General features: G+C 52.2%; 1 pseudogene; it reads right to left on the bottom strand.

The window, feature by feature from the left end:
- Positions 1-2,579: 2,579 nt before the first annotated feature.
- LOC111169933 (steroid hormone receptor ERR2 pseudogene) lies at positions 2,580-4,641 on the bottom strand (annotated as a pseudogene).
- Positions 4,642-6,036: the final 1,395 nt, after the last annotated feature.

Raw genomic sequence — 6,036 nt, 5'->3', positions numbered from 1 at the left:
TGGGTTCACACTATATGATAACTAATGGGTGGGGACTTTCCTATTTGCAACCACCTTTATCTTTGGACATTTCACTTAGAGCGTATGAGAAAACTTTTTTTTTTTTCCCATGGTTGGATTTTTTTCATTTTATTTCTTGGTTCATTTCAATGACCTGTATCATAAGAGTACAACTGAGCAGGGTTATTTCCTCTTTACAGATTTTCCAGGAACAGCAGATTTTTGGGTAAACTTCAGTTTTGCTCTGTTTGGGGGGATGGGGTGTCCTAAACTCTCCTTGCTCCACTGTCTTCCACTAAGTCAGGGTCCCCCCTCTTCCCAGGGAGGTCCCAAAGCTAGCTAGACTTCCAACTAAGAAGTTGGCTCCTAAACTTTTTCTCTGAATGCCAATGGATCCATCAAGTACACACCAGGGCCTTTCCCATTGGACAGAATTCTCATCATTACTGATACATTTCCTGTTGCCATTGGCGTTTTTTAAGTGTAAAAGCAGCAGCAGCAGCAGGATCCATCTCATTAGCATCAAGCCATCAGGACTACTGCCCCCTCTTTGCTTTAAAGGGGCTCTGATGCCGGGACACTTGCAGAAGTATGTGATCCGGCGAGGCAAAGCTGCCCTGTGTACAGAACACCCACCCACTGCAAACCAGTTGTTGCACTGTTTGCCAGAGATGCTTTTTCTAGAAAAGATGGACTGCAAAGGCCAGTTGTGCACAAGCCCCTGCCGCAGCTCACAGCTTGGGCCCTCATGCTTGAGCAGTGACGCTACAGAGAATGGGGTGATGAGGTGCGACTCTCTGCCCCACCTCCTCGAGCACACAGCACAGTGAGGGGCTAGGGGAGGCTCCCGCAGAGCAGACCCCAAGTTCTCGCACCGTACCATCTCCCTAGTCCAGACTTCATGGCATGGCCCCCAGTGGCTAAGTTAGGCCTGGGTTTTACCCCTGGTCCCTTAGAGGCACCTGTGCATCTGTCCGCCCAGATTGGAGACTGCACAGAGAGCTAGAGCTAAAGCATCCCGGATCATTCCAGTGCTGACTGACAAGTGACTGTGGCCATCCCCACAGGCAAAAGGGAGGGGGGGCACACTTTGCTGGTCTGTGAATTCTCTTGGAACCCCTGACATTTTCTGTGTGAAGGTATCTGAGAGCAGCTGCTAGGATTTAGCCAACCCTCCTGCCTGGGGTGACCTCAGCACGTCCCAGCAAAAGTTCAGAAAGAGTGGTGTCTCAGGGTGGAGAGGTGGAACCAGCAGTAGCTGCTTCCCTTGGAAAGCTGCGAGGCTGTGGCGGAGGGCACCTGGCCTCCTGGTCCTAGCGACGGGTGGGTGGGATCTGCCTGCCTCTCCATGTGACAAGGGGTCGGGTTAGAATGTGTGTGGATTCCCCAGGGATGTGCCCCAGGGGGGACGCTCTGATCCCTGCTTTAGAAGGCAGCTCATTGGAAGAAGCTTCTCCGTAATGCTCAAAACCTTTCATCCTCGGGAGATCCTCTGAGCGGCCCTCAGCCAACCCCATGAGCACCGGATGGCATGTTCAAGGCTGCCCCCGACCTACCACAAGTGGGTGAGAACAAACTTTCATAGCCACTCACAGAAATGGGTGACCAACTGTCCCCATTTGGGCAGGACTGAGGGGTTTCCTGGGAAATGGACTTCCAGTGCCAGAACCGGTCCTGGGCGAACTGGGGTGGCTGTCACCTTACACGGCAGCCTGGAGGACTGATGGGGGGCCGGAGTAGTTGTCCTGCCAGAAAACTGGTCTTCTAAGTGCACCCAGGGAGCTACGCTACACCTCCTTAGGCCAAGGATGGCAGGAGCAACCCCTCCTGTGGCGCTGATTCACCCAGCCCTTGGGATGTAAGGGAGGGGGCTTCGGTGTCCACTGCCCCTGGATACCAGGAAAGATCAGGCAGGCTGGTGACCTCCACCGAGCCTCTGTCTTCAGGGTTCCCCCGCCTGCTCATCTCTGCTTCTGGGCCTTTCTGTGCTCGGCAAAGATTGGTTTGGGCCTCTCCCTATCCTGACCCGGTCCTCCCAGGCCTGCCAGAATCAAGTGCCCAGGGTGTCCTCAGACGGGGTCAGGCCTGCATCTCCCTCACTTCCCAAGGCCTACCTGCTCTGGACCTGCCCCAGGGGAGTGGGAGAAGCCAGAAGAACGGGGAGCGCTGGGGAGTGTTGCCTGGACCCTGCTCTTCTCTGAGCCAGCACCATTCCCACCCACGGGCCCTGAAGTCTTGGCTGGCTGAACCCACTGTGAGAGTGAGCTCTGAGGTAGGGCAGGAAGTAGCAGCAGGACTCCTGGGGAAGAGAGGGGGAGGACAGGCCCTGGGGCCGCGGCGACAGGCAGGCGGGGGGCGCACCGAGGGGTGGGGTCACCAGGAAAACGCATGAGTTCTGGCGCTACTCTCCTGATGGTGAGCCGGGCCTGGGAGCTTAGAGGAAGGATGGAGGGAGGGAGCCGTCTGAACTGTGGAAGGCGTAGGGCCTCTTGAGGGGCCCCACAGAACCCCAGAGTAGGCAGCACCAATGCAAGAAAGTAACTGCCCTCTGGGAGAGGGAAACCTCCAGAAGGTACCCCACTTGAGTATGCCAGAGTCCTGGGCGCTAAGCACTGCCCACGCAGGCCATGGACAGAGGACAGGGGGGTCGGGCATGGGGTTAGGAAATGTGTTATGTTAGTGCTGCCCCTTGGTGATTTGGCAGGGAGAGGGGGCACTTCCTCGGTGGTCTCCAGCCTCAGGGGAGTCAGCTCTGGCCCAGGCCTCAGCGTTGCCTGTGGCGGAGGAAAAACATACCAAAGAAAAAGCCAGTTACAGATGAGCCCCGTGCCCTGCCCTCCCATCCTCGTTCCCTACCCCACAGCACCCAGGGCTCTGCACACAGCCAGGAGGCCAGGAGCCCCTTCCTCTGGGACTGCTCGCGGCCATGATACAGGACTTGAATGTTGAGGCTGGTGGCTGTGGAGGTCTCCCCGTCGGTTTGTCTGTCCTTGGGTGGGAGTCGGTCCTTGGGCCAGGCCATCAGACCTTGGCCTCCAGCATCTCCAGGAAGAGTTTGTGCATGGGCACCTTGCCTTGCAGTTTGAGGCTGTAGAAGTGCTGCACGGCCTTGGCAGCTGTCTGCCGAAGCAGGGGCAGCGTCAGCAGCAACTTGCTCATCCTCCATGGCTTCTCGTGGCGCTGGCTCAGCTTGTAGTCCTGCAGCGCCTCATGCAGCAGGTCCTGCAGCTTCTGGACCGCCTCCAGATCCTCGATGTACATGGAATGTGAGTTGGCCAGGGCCAGGGCCTTGAGCGTCACAATATCCTCCTTCACCTTGAGCTTCTTGTAGCTGTGCACCAGCTGTAGGGTGGCCCGGTAGAGCTCCAGCAGTCCCGCAAGGCGGGAGCGCTCCTCGTCCGTGATGTAGTCCTCAGCGTACACCAGCTTGTCGTCATGGGGCAGCGAGCGGTGCACGCTGCCCAGGATGCGGATCTCCATCCAGGCACTCTGCAGCAGGCTCACCTGGTCCCCCAGAGAGAGGTTGGAGAAGCCTGGGGTGTGCTTGGCCCAGCCAATAATGACCACGAGCTCCCTGTCTGCCAGATCACAGAGAGTGGTCAGAGCCTTGATGTCACCCTCTGGCATGCCAGGGGGTGGCATGGCGTAGAGTTTGTCCGGCTCAGCCACCAGCAGGTAGGAGACGATTTTAGTCAATGGCTTTTTAGCAGGAGGAGAAATCTGTAAGCTCAGGTACCGGCTGCTCTCTGAGTCCAGCCGGCACTTGTATTTCTGGCGGCCTCCACGCGCTCGGGCAAGGCGCACACCTTCCTTCAGCATCCCCACTTTGAGGCATTTCATGAAGCGACAGGCCTGGCAGGACTTGCGCCTCCATTTCGTGATCTCATAATCGTTGGTGGCCGGGCAGCTGTACTCAATGTTCCCTTGGATGGTCCTCTTGAAGAAAGCCTTGCAGGCCTCGCAGGAGGCCACGCTGTAGTGGTAGCCGGAGGCGATGTCCCCGCTCACGAGGCACAGGCTCTTGGGGATGGCGTTGAGCATGTACTGGCACTTGATGGCCGAGTCCTCCATGATGCCGCCGGCACAGTCCTCGTAGCCCTTGCGGCAGGGGGTGCCTCCCAGCCCGGTGCCCGCGAACATGGGCGGCGAGTCCAGACCGTTGGCGTGGGCGCCCAGGGCCAGGCCGAAGCCGCCGCTGGCGTCGGACGAGCTGCTGGGGCTGTGGTGGCTGAGGGCATCGATGCCCGAGGACGGGCTAGACGGCTCGGTCTCGATGAAGGAGCCGCAGCTGGAGACCAGCTGCCGGTCGTCTGCGGACATTCTCTAGAAAACTTTTAATTTCACTAAGAGATTGCCCCACAAGCAAGAAAAAAAACTGAAAAATAAACAAAAATGCTGAAAAGGACATGGCCCCAGGCTTTATAAAAATTACAAAAAGAAATTTCGGAAAAAAAAGCTATGATTAATAGACAGAGAGCCAACCCATGTATGCAAAAATTACTGATGTGTGGAAAACCAATGACAGAAATACTTATTTTCAGCTCTTTCACATTTTAGCCAATTTAGTTTTGATCAATTAATCTATAGCCCAAAGTAGGAAAATATTGTCTATCTTATTTACATGATTCTTTCCCAATTAAAGTGTTTTGTAGTAGAATGATAACTTTACTTAATATTCTACTTAGCTGAGGCTTCTATCCACTAAAAGGTTAAGCTTTCAGTGTTTCAACTAAGGTGACTGAGACCCATGTAAACATTAGCATATAGTAGGAGAACAGCAGGCTGGGGCTCAGCATGAAATGTGTGACCCTAGAAGAGAGCAAATTAATCTCTGCTTGGGATTTGAACATGTAATGTTTACCTAGCACTAAGCTCTAATCTGTTAATTGATTGTCAATTTAAATTACCTGGAAGAACACACAGGTATCTACAGTCTTGAGGATTTTGTTGTTGTTTTTGTTTTGGTATTCTGGAATTAAAAAGTGCTTTTTGTCTTTAGTTATGTGGGTTAAAAGTCATGTTCTCTTCAGAAGTATGAATACATTTTCTCTTTCAACCATAATTTTTTAAAACAGGTATACATTATAGTTCTAAATTGTACGTCAATGGGAAAGTATAAGTGAATTTCATTAAATGCAAATTTCTAGGGCTTTTCAAGAATAGAGGGAGTTTCCAAATGCGTGGCTGACAAACATTTTATATAATCAGCTGGTTACCATCTCAGCTGAAGGGTTACTGTACTCCTTCATTACTAATTTTCCCTTCCCTATCTAACAACAATTGGGAGCTCTTTGGTGCCCATTTTTTCTGAAGCCTGTAAAGGATTGTCTGTGTTCCCTCTCCACCACTTGTGGAAATACACAGAGGACTTCCTGGCATTTCCTGTGTATCCAAGACCTCTTCCTCTCCACATCAGTCCTTACTGACAGGAGGCATCAGTCTGCCTTGACTCCCACCCTCACCTCTGGGAGCTGCTGAGGAGTAAGTAGACAAACATCCATAGGGATGCTTTGGAAGCCAATACTCAGTTGGGCATATATTCTCTCATTTGAATAGAAGAACTTTATAGTCATCCCTTACATACTACCTTATGGAATCTTCAAAAAATAATTTTTTTTTTGGCCACACTGCACCGGTTGCAGGATCTTCAACCAGGTATTGAACCCACGCCCCCTGCAATGGAAGTCCTAACCACTGGACCACCAGGGAATTCCCCCTCCCCAGATTTTTTTAGTAAACGAAATCTTATTTTTTAACGTGATATAAATCAAATGAAAATTTTATTTTTTTAAACCAGGAATCTCCATTCATAAGTACAAAACCATTTTAAGATATATGTAGAGACTAGTTATCATTAAATGGTCTATTGCATTTGATAAAAACCATAAAAATGTTTCTGGAAGGAGCAGTTGTCTCCCACCAGAATATGAAAAGCACCCAGCCCTGACAAGGCTGGAACACATGAATCTGACATCCTCCAGGGTGTCTGGGGCCTCAGACAGGTGAGAGCACATAGTCATTCTCTGGAAACTGAGC

This window comes from Delphinapterus leucas, chromosome 6 (assembly GCF_059928025.1).
Source record: "Delphinapterus leucas isolate spDelLeu-1000000601 "Yukka" chromosome 6, BTC_Dleu_Yukka2, whole genome shotgun sequence".
NCBI lineage: Eukaryota > Metazoa > Chordata > Mammalia > Artiodactyla > Monodontidae > Delphinapterus > Delphinapterus leucas.
The sequence above is the reverse complement of the archived record's forward strand: the minus strand, read 5'-3'. Positions and strand labels throughout refer to the sequence as shown.